The following is a 13,829-nucleotide window of genomic DNA, read 5'->3' as shown; positions in this document are numbered from 1 at the left end:
TTACAACTTTAAATTTTTACTTTAAATTAGTCCACAACCCAAAACAACTATAAAACCCTTTTCTGGAATACACCAGGACCGCACGATTAGTATAATACTTGTTTAGTAAACTTTTCACACCATATTCTCTGTGGGATTCGACCCTAACCTTGTTGGGTTACTATATTTGACAACGTCCGCATTATACCATTAATAGGTGTAATTTGAGCGTATCAAATTTTGGAGCCGTTGCCGGGGAATACGGTTTTGAAATTACTAAATAGTGTTTACTCTTTTTAAAGTCTTTGTCATATTCCAACACACCTTGTCTGCTACCTTGCAAACCAGTTAATCATGGCCAACAACGAACTTCCAATCGAGAATGTGTTTGCTGATGAACCTGAAGCAGATTAAGACTTTGCATCTGCAATCATTCATCCGAGGGTGACTGCTACTACTATCAAGTTTGATAATTCCCCCTATTATATGCTCAAACAAGAGGGATACTTTCGGAATGCAGTCGATGATGACCCTCACCAACACATAACAAAGTTTCTAGATGTGTGTTCTCAGCATATCCTGCGGGGTGTGACTCAAGAAGCAGTTCGGCTGAAACTCTTCAAATATTCATTAGCCGGAGAAGCGAGAAATGGTTCACAAAGCTGCCCTAAAAATCTATTGCTACATGGGAAGAGATAGTCAGAGTGTTTCTCAGGAAGTGGTATCCTCCAAGTAAAAGAGCTCAAATTCATGATCAGATTTATGAGTTCAAACAATGTAATGGGGAAAAAAATTTTGAAGCTTGGGAGAGGTACAAAGAATATTTGGATACGAGTCCAAATCATGGTTTTCCAGATCAGATTTTGAACGAGAAGTTCTATAGAGGGTTGGATCCTATGACCCAAGGGATAGCCAATAATGCTGCCAGCTGGTGTTTCATGAATAAGCCCTATGCTACTATTACTGATATACTTGATCGATTGACTACGCATAGCCAAGCATGGCATTCAAGTAATTCTAATGGGCTATCACTTGGAACACCGTTGATTCAAAATATTATGAAAGACAGCCAGGAAACACAGCAGATGTTGGCACAATTGGCCACTAGTCTCTCTTTACTGACAAAGAGGCTTGATGAAAAAGAAGCAAAGAAGGTGAATGTTTGTGAAGATATCTCAGGCATGCCGCCTGGAATGTACCAAGTCCAAGAGGGTCCGTATCAAGAGGGCCCCTCCGCAACCGAGAATGTTCGCATGCAGACACATAGTGAAGAGGGATATTCCGGCCAGTTTAGAATGAGGGCCGGAGGCCCCAACAAGGACAGGGGGCATACAATCAAGGGAACTACAACAACCAAGGGAACTACAATAACTATGGTGGACCGAACCAAGGGAGATACAACAACAACAACGATAATTTTGGGAACAGAAGTTCCAACCCTTATATTCTACTAAAAGGGCAGTCTAATGATCAAGGTATTTCGAGGTTGGAGTCAATACTTGAAAAAGTGTTGGCAAGTTAGACAAACACTGAAAAGACATTATCTGGGCTATCAGAGACGGTGGTCTCTCATTCAGCAGCTATTCAGAATCTTGAACAGCAGATGCGTGATCTTTCTAGAGAATAGCATCCTGCTAGAAAAGGAGGGCTTCCTAGTGATACTATTCCAAACCCGAAGAATGGTGGGGGAGTGCAATGTACTTTTGCTATTAGCACGAGGAGTGGTAAAATACTTCAAGGTGCTGACAATAAGGTGGTTGATCTAGATCCCATTATTGAGGAAGATGAGGTGCACTCTAACGTGCCTATTATTGATGAGGAAGTCCGTGATGAAGAAAAAGTTGCTAATATTCCAGAAGTTGCTGCTCATACAGGAAAACACACGATAAAAGGGGCTCTTTGCCCCTTGACTCAGATGTACAAAGCAAAGCCTCATTTTCCTCAGATGTTGGCGAAGAAGAATGATGATGCTAAGTGTTAGAAATTCTACGATCAGTTGAAGCAGTTAACAGTGAATTTTCCATTCGTAGATGATGTCAAAGAGATGCTCGGATTTGCTAAGTTTGTGAAAGACCTGCTTATGAAGAAAAGGTCTGTTCAACATGAGACAGTGAATTTAACTCATCGTGTGAGTTTAATTATTGCTTCCACCACAGTTCAGAAGAAGGGAGATCCAGGGACGTTTACCATTCCTTGCAATATTGGGCTTCATGCATTTGCCTGTGCTCTGTGTGATAATGGAGTGAGTATCAACTTGATGCCCCTTTCTATTTTCAAACAATCTGGATTGCGAACTCTAGACCGACTTCTATGCGATTACAGATGGTAGACAGATCTATCAAAAAACCAAATAGGTTATAGATGATGTGTTGGTGCAAGTGGGTAAGTTCATGTTACCTGCTGATTTCGTGATTCAGGATTGTGCGGTGGATAGGGATATTTCAATTATCTTGGGAAGACCGTTCCTTGCTACGGAAGAGCGCTTGGACTACGAAAAGAATGAAATTAAGTTCCGAGTGAATGATGAAGAAGTAAATTTCCAAGCAAGCAAGGGGATGAAGTTGTCAAGCGCTTATGAGAGTATCTCGGTTATTGATTCGTTTGATGAGATTGATGATGCTGTCGAATATAAAAGGGAAGAAGCAAGTCTGGGAGAAGCTCTCGCTGTAGTTCTGATAAATTTTGATACTTGTGATATGGAGGGCTACGTGGAAACTATAAACGTGCTTGAGGGTCTAGGTTCCTACACTTACCACCCAAGAAATCTTGATCTTGATCTTTCAAATAGAACTACTCCACCAGCTAAGCCTTCTATTGTTAAGCCTCCAAAGCTTGAGCTTAAGCAGCTCCCGACACACTTGAGGTATGAGTTCCTTGGTCCGAACAAAACATTGCCAAGGATCATTTCGATTATTGACCGAGGAAACGTTGAGCATTTAGTGGAGATTTTGCGCGAGTACAGATGTGCTATTGGTTGGACCATAGCAGACATTCGGGGTATTCTTTCTAGTATCTATAAGCATAAAATTCAGCTAGAGGAGGACAGCAAGCCAAGTGTTGAGCATCAGCGGAGATTGAACCAGAACATGCAAGAGGTCGTGAAAAAAGAGATCATAAAGTGGTTAGATGCTGGGGTAGTGTATCCGATTGCAGACAGCAAGTGGGTAAGTCCTGTTCAATGTGTACCAAAGAAAGGAGGTATCACTGTGGTGCCTAATGCAAAGAATGAGCTGATTCCCACTCGTACAGTTACTGGATAGTGTGTCTGCATGGACTATAGGAAGTTGAATACTGCCACTTGTAAAGACCATTTGCCCATGCCTTTCATTGATCAGATGCTGGATAAGCTGACTGGGAGGTCTTACTATTGCTTCCTAGATGGATACTGGGGCTATAATCAGATCAACATCACCCTAGAAGACCAAGAGAAGACGACTTTTACTTGTCCCTATGAGACGTTTGCATTCAGCCGAATGCCGTTTGGGTTATGTAATGCACCAGCCACTTTTCAGAGGTGCTTGATGTCGATCTTTTCTGACATGGTAGATGACTTCTTGGAGGTATTTATGGATGATTTCTCTGTCGTTGGTGATTCATTTGATTATTGTCTTGACTATCTGAGTCAAGTGCTGAAAAGATGTGAGGAGACAAATCTAGTGCTAAATTGGAAGAAGTGCCACTTAATGGTGAAGGAAGGGATCATCCTCGATCACAACGAAAAAGGAATTGAGGTTGATCAAGCGAAGATAGATGTGATTGCAAAACTTCCTCCACCCATCTGAATCAAAGGTGTCGGAAGTTTCTTAGGACATACTGGGTTCTACAGGCGCTTCATCAAGGATTTCTCCAAGATTGATAACTAGATGTGCAAGCTTGTCACACCCCGACCTTACTAGGGTGTGATGGGCACCCGACCCTCCTCAGAGTCGAGCGAACCCTTAACGTTCGCGCTACTAAAAACCGCCATTTCAAAAATTTTAAAACAACATGAAACCTTTCAAAATAGAAATCACCGAACCTTTAGTCAATCACGTAATTTTTATCAACCAACAACCTCCGAAAATACACACCCTTTAACATCTATAATCGATTCGCGCTCCTCGACACTCTAGCCGCCAGGACACCGTTCGCAAAGTCTCTAGGATATACAAATACCATGACATAAATGCCCGACCCGGCAACACTCCGAACGAAATGGAGCTCGCCAATCCCGCGGAAACAACTCCTAGCAAAGTCTTCTCTTCATCCGGGTGTACCGCGTGGCATGAAAACGCAAATTTCGAAGAAGAGGGTCGATGGATATGTACCGAGTATGTAAAGCGATTACAAATAACAACCACCGCTCAATTTAGAAGAAAAGAAATCACAATCAAGCTCATTACCACGGCAGCCTCGCCGGGAGGAAGCATAAATGTATACATATGGGGTCCTAGAACAACCTTAAGCAAATAATACAAATGAACACACATTCCTTAAGCAAAGGATGCAACCTAACCCGTGTGTCGCCTCCGACATACCAATGAAATAGTCCCTTCGGACGGCCGCTTCCGGCGCAATAATAATGATGGCCCCTTCGGCACGTCGCTTCCGCATAATGATAATGATGATAATAATAATAATAATAATAGTAGTAGTAATAATAATAATAATAATCCCTTCGGGTGTGCGGTCCAAAGATACGTCTATCCCGCCCCATCGGACATGCTGGCCCCGACGTAAAATGATGGCCCCTTCGGGCATGCCGGTCCGACATACGTCTATCCCCGGCCCCACGGGACATGCTTCCCCCGCATCCTAGCCCTTCGGGCATGCCACCGTGACATACTACTAATCCTAGCCTTCGGGCATAATGATAATAATAATGAGATATCACACCCCTTCGGGAGTGGTTTTGAAAAGTTTAAATAATAAAATCTCACACCCCCTTCGAGTGGTTTTGTACGCACCCTTCGGAGTGGTTTTAGAAAAGCCTTAGAAAATAATATATCACACCCTTCGGAGTGGTTTTAGGAAAGCTTTAGAAAATAATATATCACACCCCTTCGGAGTGGTTTTAGAAAATCGACTTTATACTTTCTTTAGCTCTTTAGTGTAAAACAAGTTTCAAGGTGATTCGGTTACACTTATGCAAGTTATAGATGTTTGAACATTTTTCTCAACAAGAGGTAAGGAATCTAATTCAATTACATTGAATGAATAGCACTCAATTTCAAACTCGGATTTCCATGAACAGTAATAACCCCCGAGGCTCAAATCCAAACTTAGTACCCCTAGACATGCCAAAAGAAGGAAAGGGACAGCTTTACATACCTTTTCCGCTTCTTAAGCTTCTCCAAATTCGAATCCCGTTTTCTCCAAAATCTACAAATGGTCATGTTTACCAATTGTGAGTTATAGCTTCCAAGAGTTCAACTTAAATTCATGTTTGTCTACCGAAATTTCCTACAGCATTTCCCCTATACATATAGCATCCCCGAGAATCTAACTCGGCAAATTGTAATCAACAACAATCCCGGAATACAACCCGGCCAAACCAACAATCATAACAACAATATCAATACTCAACTCACAACATGTTCAAGACATTCTAACCCAAATCTTCCAATTGCCATAAGAACTCCAACAATACATTTATTTCTTTCAAACTCATAAATTATGTCAACAATCCGCATGCTAACGATCATCATTCTCATGCACACAAGAATTTATTTTAAAATCATATTGCTCTCCAAAACAGCCCGCAACATTTCCGACTTCCATTTGAGTCGTCAAACCTTCATTTTCACCACATAATCTACAACAATCAACAACCAAAATACTATATAAAATGAGTTCATTATATTTTTCTAAAATCAGCCCCTACACGGCCCAAGTTCCAAGCTACATAATTCCATGAATTCCGTTCATTTTTACATGCCAAACATATGCAACCATCCATAACAACATCAACCAACACTAAATGAATTTAGTTCTACACGTTTATACTACACTACATATATTCGGCCACAACATAATACACCAAAATCTCATGAATTCCATTCATCTCCACACTCTACAACACACAAACCATGCATAGTATATGAAAGAGGAGATGGAATCCTTACCTTTTTCCTCCAACTTCTTTACTTGTCCCAAATGCGAAAACGATGAAACCAACGGTTTATCTTCCGAGATAATTATACCACGTCGAAGAGCGTCTCGAACTTAATAAGAATACAAGAGAATTACAATTTTTGGACCAAGATTGAAGGCTAGGAAGTTTTTTTTTCTTTCCTTTCTCTTCTTTCTCTTGGGCTGTTTTCCTCTCTTCTTTTTTTGCTGAATTTTTCCGGAAAGTTTTGGAACCGTTTTTGCTGAAAAAATAAGGTTCGTCCCTTTTAAAAACTGCCAACGTCGGGTTATCGTAGCTACGATCGTAGCAAGATCTTTATGTAGCGGACCGTAGCGGCCGTAGCAGTACCGCGGGATTATCGTTCCTCGCATCGATAGTTCAGTTTGTAACGTCTATAATTCTCTACTCCGATGTCCTATCAATGAACGGCTTGTTGCATTACAAACTAGACTCGACGAACTTCATTTTAGGCTTTTAAAACACCTTAAAACTCACATATACTATGAGATATGCGCCTCCATAGTTGACTTAAAATTCGCCCAGCATTTCCCAAATTTTCGTCGAACTTATTTTCTTCAATTTACTCGATCTCGAAATATTCCAACGCACAAAATGCGGGATATAACAAAGCTTCTTGAAAAAGAGGCTAAGTTTGTGTTTGATGACAAGTGCCGAAAGGCATTTGATGAATTCAAGGAGCGCCTCTCTACTGCTCCTGTTATTGTTACTCCTGATTGGTCCTTACCGTTTGAGTTGATGGGTGATGCTAGTGGATTCGCGATAGGTGCTATGCTTGGCCAAAGGCACAATAAAATTATACACCCGATCTATTATGCTAGTAGGACACTTAAGGTTGTGGTGTACACTGACCATGCCGCGTTGAGGTATTTGATGGCAAAGAAGGAATCTAAGCCGCGACTGATTCGTTGGGTCCCTTTGTTACAAGAGTTTGATTTCGAAGTAAAATATTAAAAGGGATCCGAAAATCAGGTCGCAGATCATCTCTCTAGGCTTGGGGAAACTGAGGTGCCAGTAGAAGAACTTGATATTGAAGATGCGTTTCCGGACGAGCAAGTTTTGGCTATGTCGATACAGGTGGCACCTTGGTTTGCCCATTTTGCTAACTACTTGGTGACTGGTATCATTCCCGACGGATAAAATCGTATCGAGAAAAAGTTTTTGCGGGATGTTCGTCGACTATTGGGATGAACCGTATTTATTGTAACTTGTGCCGATAATATTATTCGGCGCTGTGCCTCAGAAAGTGAGGTATTGGAGATTTTGAAGGCTTGCAATGACTCTCCAGTTAGGGAACATCATAGTGGTACGAGGACTACTGCAAAGGTTCTCGAATGTGGTTATTATTGGCCTACTCTCTTTCATGATGCTAATCTGATAGTGCGCTCTTGTGATCAGTGCCAAAGGCAAGGGAATATTGGTAGGAGGCAAGAGATGCCTATGAACTTTGTAATGGAAGTTGAAGTGTTCGATGTTTGAGGAATTGATTTTATGGGTCCCTTTGTAAGCTCTTGTGGCATGAAATACATCTTGGTGGCTGTTGATTATGTCTCTAAATGGGTAGAAGTGGTGGCTTTACCTAATAACGAAGCCAAGAAGAGTGTCATGGGATTCTTGAAAAGAACATATTTACTCGTTTTGGTACCCCAAGGCGATAATCGATGGTGGTTCTCACTTTTACAATAAAGCCTTTGCGGATCGATGGAGAAGTACGGAGTCAAGCATGGGTGGCAACCCCGTATTATCCCGGACATGCCAGGCAAGTCAAGTCTCTAATCAGGAGATAAATAGTATTTTAGCAAAGATGGTGAATGCAAACAGAACTGATTGGGCCCGCAAGCTCGATGATGCTCTATGGGCCTACCGAACTGCCTTCAAGGCTTCGATTAGGACTTCGCCTTTCAAGCTAGTTTTTGGCAAAGCACGTCACCTGTCAGTTGAACTCAAATATAAAGCTATGTGGGCCTTGAAGAAATTGAATATGAATTGGAAGAAGTGACCAAGCTCAAAGTTGTTTCAACCAACGACGGATGAGTTCCGCTATCAGGCCTATGAAAGTTCTGCATTATTGTCACGACCCAGCTTCGTGGGCCGTGACTGGTGCCCTACCTAGGCACCCAAACAGACTTACGAACCAATTTATTATGATATCACAAATTCGTATTTAATGATAAGACTCATACCGATAACAAAGCGTATATCATACAAATGCGCTCCCAGCGGGCACCCGTGTCAAACATCACATCAGAATCAAAGTTGGCGGAATGTACATCGCCCAGACACACTCATGCGAACAGATGGGCCATATCGGCCATAGTAACATACGGGGCCGTTTAAGGATGCAAATCGAAATCATATACAGACAAACCGAAACCACACACAACCAGGCTGGACCCACGACCCACAAACATGACTACAGGCCTCTACAAAATGTACGTACATACGAACATATGACGGGACGGGCCCCGCCGTACCCAAACAAACAGTGGGATGTAATATCCAATATCTGCAGAAAGCATATATACCAAACGTGGGCTCCTCGACCGAGGGAGCACTCAAAGTAGCGAATAGGTAGCCTAACGGGGAATCACCCAACCGAGAGCCCGTACTCGCGCGGCATGAAAACGCACCTCCCCACAGCAGGAGGGGTCGATGGAAAAAGTACCGAGTATGTAAAGCGTATGTGCGTAATCCAAATCATAACCGGAGTGAGAAAAATACGTAACAAATACGTAACTAATGTACCCAAACCTCGGAATGCAAATGTGCGTAATGCAAATAAAAATCGTGCATAAGGCTTCGAACGTGGTCACCCCGACGCCGGTGCCACAACACATCATACTCCGTGTTTTCAAATCTCCGTACAGCCTCCGAACAAATCATAATATCATACACATCACATCATCAAACATAACGAAGCCATATCACATCATAACACCATAGACGGTAACCGGCCTATCATGGCGAGGCCTCGGAAACCGTAACACATCATACTGCCGAATATGTCATAGAGCGCACGATCACAAAACCGGCCCGGGTACCGGCGAACGAAATCATAATAATCGGCACGAACAGAGTAGTGCAGAAATCATATGCATATTAAAAGTAAGTTCCAAGGCGTGATACATAGTTTCATTTACATATACAGTAGCCTCAGAAGGCTCAAAACGAATATCGGGTAAATCGGAATTTGTATACGAAAGTTGCGGACTTTTAAATTATCAACTTTTCTCAAAAACACAACGTAGATCATTTTCGGAAAATTTGGCATCATTCTTAGTGACGAGCGTTCAAATAACATAATCAGACATTTCAAGCGGACCATAGAGTCATAGGCAACATTTCTTTTCGTATCATACAGAAAGGAGTCGACAAACCAAATAAGGGGAAGCCTCTGGACTTGCGAGCCCACCTCGGGTCAAGCCGAGGCGGTGAACATAATTTACAAACATTAGGCTCCATAAAGTTATCCATGAAAGTTTCGGAGCCATTTGGATGCATTCACGGAAGATACAAAGGTTTATACGTTCTTATATCCAAAGGTAAGTATTTTGGTTCAATAAATGAATGAATAGTAACCAAAATCAAATTCGGATTCCTAGGAGCAGAATTAGTCCCGAGGTTCCGTTTCAGCCTAGTAGGTCTAGGACATGCCATATGCAGAAAAGGTGAGCTTTACATACCTTTCGCGCTTATTAAGCTCGTCAAAATTCCGATCCCGTTTCATCAAAAATCTGCAAATGGTCATCTTTACCAATTACTATTCATGCAAGTTGACATTTCAATCTTTGGTTTATTTGGCTACCGAAATTTCGGCAGCAAGACTTCCCCTATAAATATGTCATCCCCGAGATTCAACTCGGCTCAAAACAATCAACAACAACCCAACAACAACATCATTAACATTAACAATCGTCATGAAACGCACTATAACATAAGAAATTCTTCTTTTCACATACGATGACACTTTTCATCCCAACTTAACAATATCAAGCTAATATCATTATTCTCACATTCATTTACCAACTCAAGGTTATTCAAACACAATTCGGACACACTTCTTATTATTTCACAAAATATACAAAATTCCCATCAAACCATAATCCATCCAAAACTTCCAATTCTCATCATAAATATTCATAACATGTTTCCATCTTCCAATTTCATAAATCATGATCACAATTTCACATCCAAAACCTTACTTTCATCATTATATAAAAACTATATAAATCACATAAATTTCTCATAACAAAGATACAATAAACTTTCATGCTAACTTAATTCATTAAAACCTTCCTTTACATCACAAAAGCCACAACAACATACTTAACATACTAAATAAAATTTAATTCACATTCCATCACCAACATGATACCACACGGCCAACATCCATGTTTCCAACTCCAACCAAATTCATTCAACTTTCATTTCTAATATGAATTCCATCATAACCACAACCAAAACACAATACAAAATTCAACTCATCATAGCCATGCAACATATATATACACACGGCCATACACACCTTTCACACACACACACGCCATGCACACACACACCATAATTCCATAATCTTCATACCACTCTAATCACATAACATACATACATCTTCCATAACACAAAAGAACAAGATTCTTACCTTCTCTTGAAATTTCAACTTGCCGCAAACGTGGTTCTCTCGCCAAACCAATTATACCACGTCGGAGAGCGTCTTGAACTTGTCACTAATTCAAGAAGAACAAGATTTTTGCATCAAGGAAAAGGCTCCAAGAATTTTTTTTCTTCTTTCTTTCTTTTTTTCCATGGAGCCGAAAGCTCCTTCTCTTTTTCTTCTTGATTTTGCTTTGATTTTTCTTGAAGCTTCATGACTAATCCACCTTATATACATATTTAGCACATGACAAAAATTAATTAAAACATGGGTTGGGCCAAGTGCCTTGGCCGGCCACCCCCTTCCTTTTTGGGCCTTAATTTCTTTTTTTTTTTTTTTGAGCCCAATTGGTTATAAACCTCATTTGCACATTCCCGCAACAAATTTCCAAAATTCCAATTTTGCCCTTAGGCCTTCTCCGGTGTTTTCGCATTCAACCTTCCATAACCGGCTCACACTTGCTAAGAAAAATCCAAATATGGCCTTATTTCTTACAAGCAAAAATTATTCCAAACTTTCCAAATGTGCAAAAATGCCGGATATAACAATTATACAAAGAGAGGATGAAGCAGTACCATGGCAAGAAGATCGTGAAGTGGGAATTCTACAAGGGTGATCTTGTCCTGCTGTTAATTCTAGATTGAAACTACTACCGGGCAAATTGAAATCACGGTGGTCAGGTCCCTTTGAAGTGGTAAGTGTCTCATCCCATAGACCTATTAAATTGAAGTCCGAAGACGGAACTCGGACATTTAAGGCGAACGGGCAGAGGGTGAAGCACTACCATGGTATGATTGCGAGAAATAGAATTGTGGACCGATATCGGTTGAAGCACCTTGGAATGAATGCTGACTCAGCGAGTCCCGACCAAGAGTAAACTGATAACACCGTCGTGCTGCGACGATAAATCAAGCGCTTCTTGGGAGGAAACCAAGTTTAAAATTCTGTAATTTTTAGTTTTTTTTTATTATTATTTTTTTAACAGGTGTTGAGTGCGCAGGAAGTTAAACTCAAAAAATCAGCAAAGTTACACCAGAGCACAAAGACGGGACGTCGACATGTCGATGGACCGTCGATGTACAATGACGGTATGCAGAGCTGAACTTATGAGAATTAGCAACTGCTAATCTGCAGGTAAGCAAGTCGACGAGCATGTCCACGGACCGTCGACACGTTCGACAACATCGTCGAAGTGCTCGTCAACAAGTCAACACTTTTCTTTACTTTTTGGGGTCGTATTTACGCTTTGACGAGTTGTCGACGACTCGTCCAAAAACTTTGAAAAAAAATAAAGAGGCAACAGTCGCGATCTTAATAAAAAACAGAAGCAAAACAGATAACGGGCAGAGTATTTTATTTCCTCCAACCTCTTCAAATTCTCAACTCCCTCCATAACTCCCCACTAATTCCTCCACATTCCTTCACCCATTAAAACTCCCAAACCCCTCCATACTCCCACTAAACTCTCACCACCACTGAAAACCACAACCCTCTGCCCTAGGGTTGCGAAATTGGCTCAGTTTTTAGGCATTTGTAGTCAAAGTTTTACACAAGTTTCTTTCTATATCAGGTATGTGCATGAATTTCGGCCTTTTCTTGGTTTTATTTTGGTAAATCTGCTCGAAAATCTCTAGACAACATGACCTAGGACTCCTAACTTAATGGGTACTGAAATTGGGAATTTGGTGTGATTTTACCATGATCAAATCAGTGAAGGTTGTATTGATTGACTGGGGTAGTGATATCTGTGATGTGAATACTAAGGATAGAAATTATGAGTTAGGGCTTGTATTTGTGACTGAAAACCATGCTTAAAATTGAAAAAAAAAATTGTGAAATTGTGGTTGGGGGAAGGGAATTTGGTATGATTGCTATTAGGAGGGCTCGTGGGGACGAGAATATCGTGCCCCCATTGAGTCGGCGGGCATTTTGATCAACTTGTTGGTTCATTATGCCCGCCAATGGTCCGAAAAAGAGAAATTCTATTGAAACAAGATACTTGAGGAGTGAAGTCTGAGTAACTCCAGCGGGTTGGAGGGTATTTCGATTAAAAATCTCAGTTTGATATTGTTATACCCACCAAACAAAATCCGAATAATTACCAAGGGATGAAATGGTCAAAAATAAGGGTGAAGTCTAAGTAACCCGAAGCCCCAAAATTGCAAAATGTGCAAAATAGTTGAAAATTGGTTCTCTGATTGATTGAAGTGGAAAACGCAAAGCCGAAACAAATTTTGATGTCTGTTAACTGTTGGTTGCTGCTGCAGGACCGTAAACGTGTCGACGGCACCGTCGACAGGTCGACAGACCGTCTTTTCACAAAGACGGTCCCCGTCGGCCCGATCGGCAAGATGCACGCGACAAAGTTAGACGGTCCATCAAAGCACATCGACGCAGTCTGCCAGACAACAACACGTAGAACCGGAATCCGAGAAGTTTTTTTTTTTTCTCTCCTGATTTTCACTCGTACGGATTGACTAGATTGTGATTTTTGATGACACAGGTGTACGGCGCCACCTAAGTTAACAACCACCCGAGGGTGGCTCAAACAAACTCGAACAACGCGGTCGAAGAAAGCGCCGGCCAACCCACACTTCTAGACGAGGAAGAAGAGGGTTGCTCCGCCCTCGTGAACAAAGGCCGCGCACCGCCTCTACACTCCCGGTTCCTCCCGGTCCGACGCGGGAGAATCATCTACATCTGGGTACGGTGATGGATCCGAGGAGAAGGGATCAGAGGCTGCATCTAGAGACCTCACCCCCTGCACGAGCACGAGCCATCGAGGATGCTGCTGGGCCTCCTCGGCACCTTCTAGATCCCGCACCGTCGCAGCTCATAGCTCGGTGACGATGAGGCCGGGCATCGATGTCGTGTTGATGTCGAGCGGCTAGGGCTCGGAACTTAGAAGCAAAGAGTTTTCGAGGATTACTTGGATCGCTTTCTTGTTGAGGGTGCTGAGAGTCGTATGATTACGGCATTGAGTTAAAAGATGAAGACACTCATGATGAGAACCGTACAAACAAATGAAGAAAGGCGGATCAGCTTTTAGGGCTCGAGTCTTACCCCGGG

At 41.8% G+C, this 13,829-nt stretch overlaps 1 non-coding gene across 1 annotated transcript; it reads right to left on the bottom strand.

Annotated features, from left to right (window-relative positions):
- Window positions 1–723: 723 nt before the first annotated feature.
- Window positions 724–829, bottom strand: LOC132041740 (small nucleolar RNA R71). Its single transcript, XR_009411206.1, has one exon. It is a non-coding gene; the product is annotated as a small nucleolar RNA R71 (small nucleolar RNA).
- Between the last annotated feature and the right edge of the window lie 13,000 nt (window positions 830–13,829).

Source organism: Lycium ferocissimum, unplaced genomic scaffold (genome assembly GCF_029784015.1).
Source record: "Lycium ferocissimum isolate CSIRO_LF1 unplaced genomic scaffold, AGI_CSIRO_Lferr_CH_V1 ctg11477, whole genome shotgun sequence".
NCBI classification, from domain to species: Eukaryota; Viridiplantae; Streptophyta; class Magnoliopsida; order Solanales; family Solanaceae; genus Lycium; species Lycium ferocissimum.
This window is presented reverse-complemented; position numbering and strand designations above follow the sequence as displayed.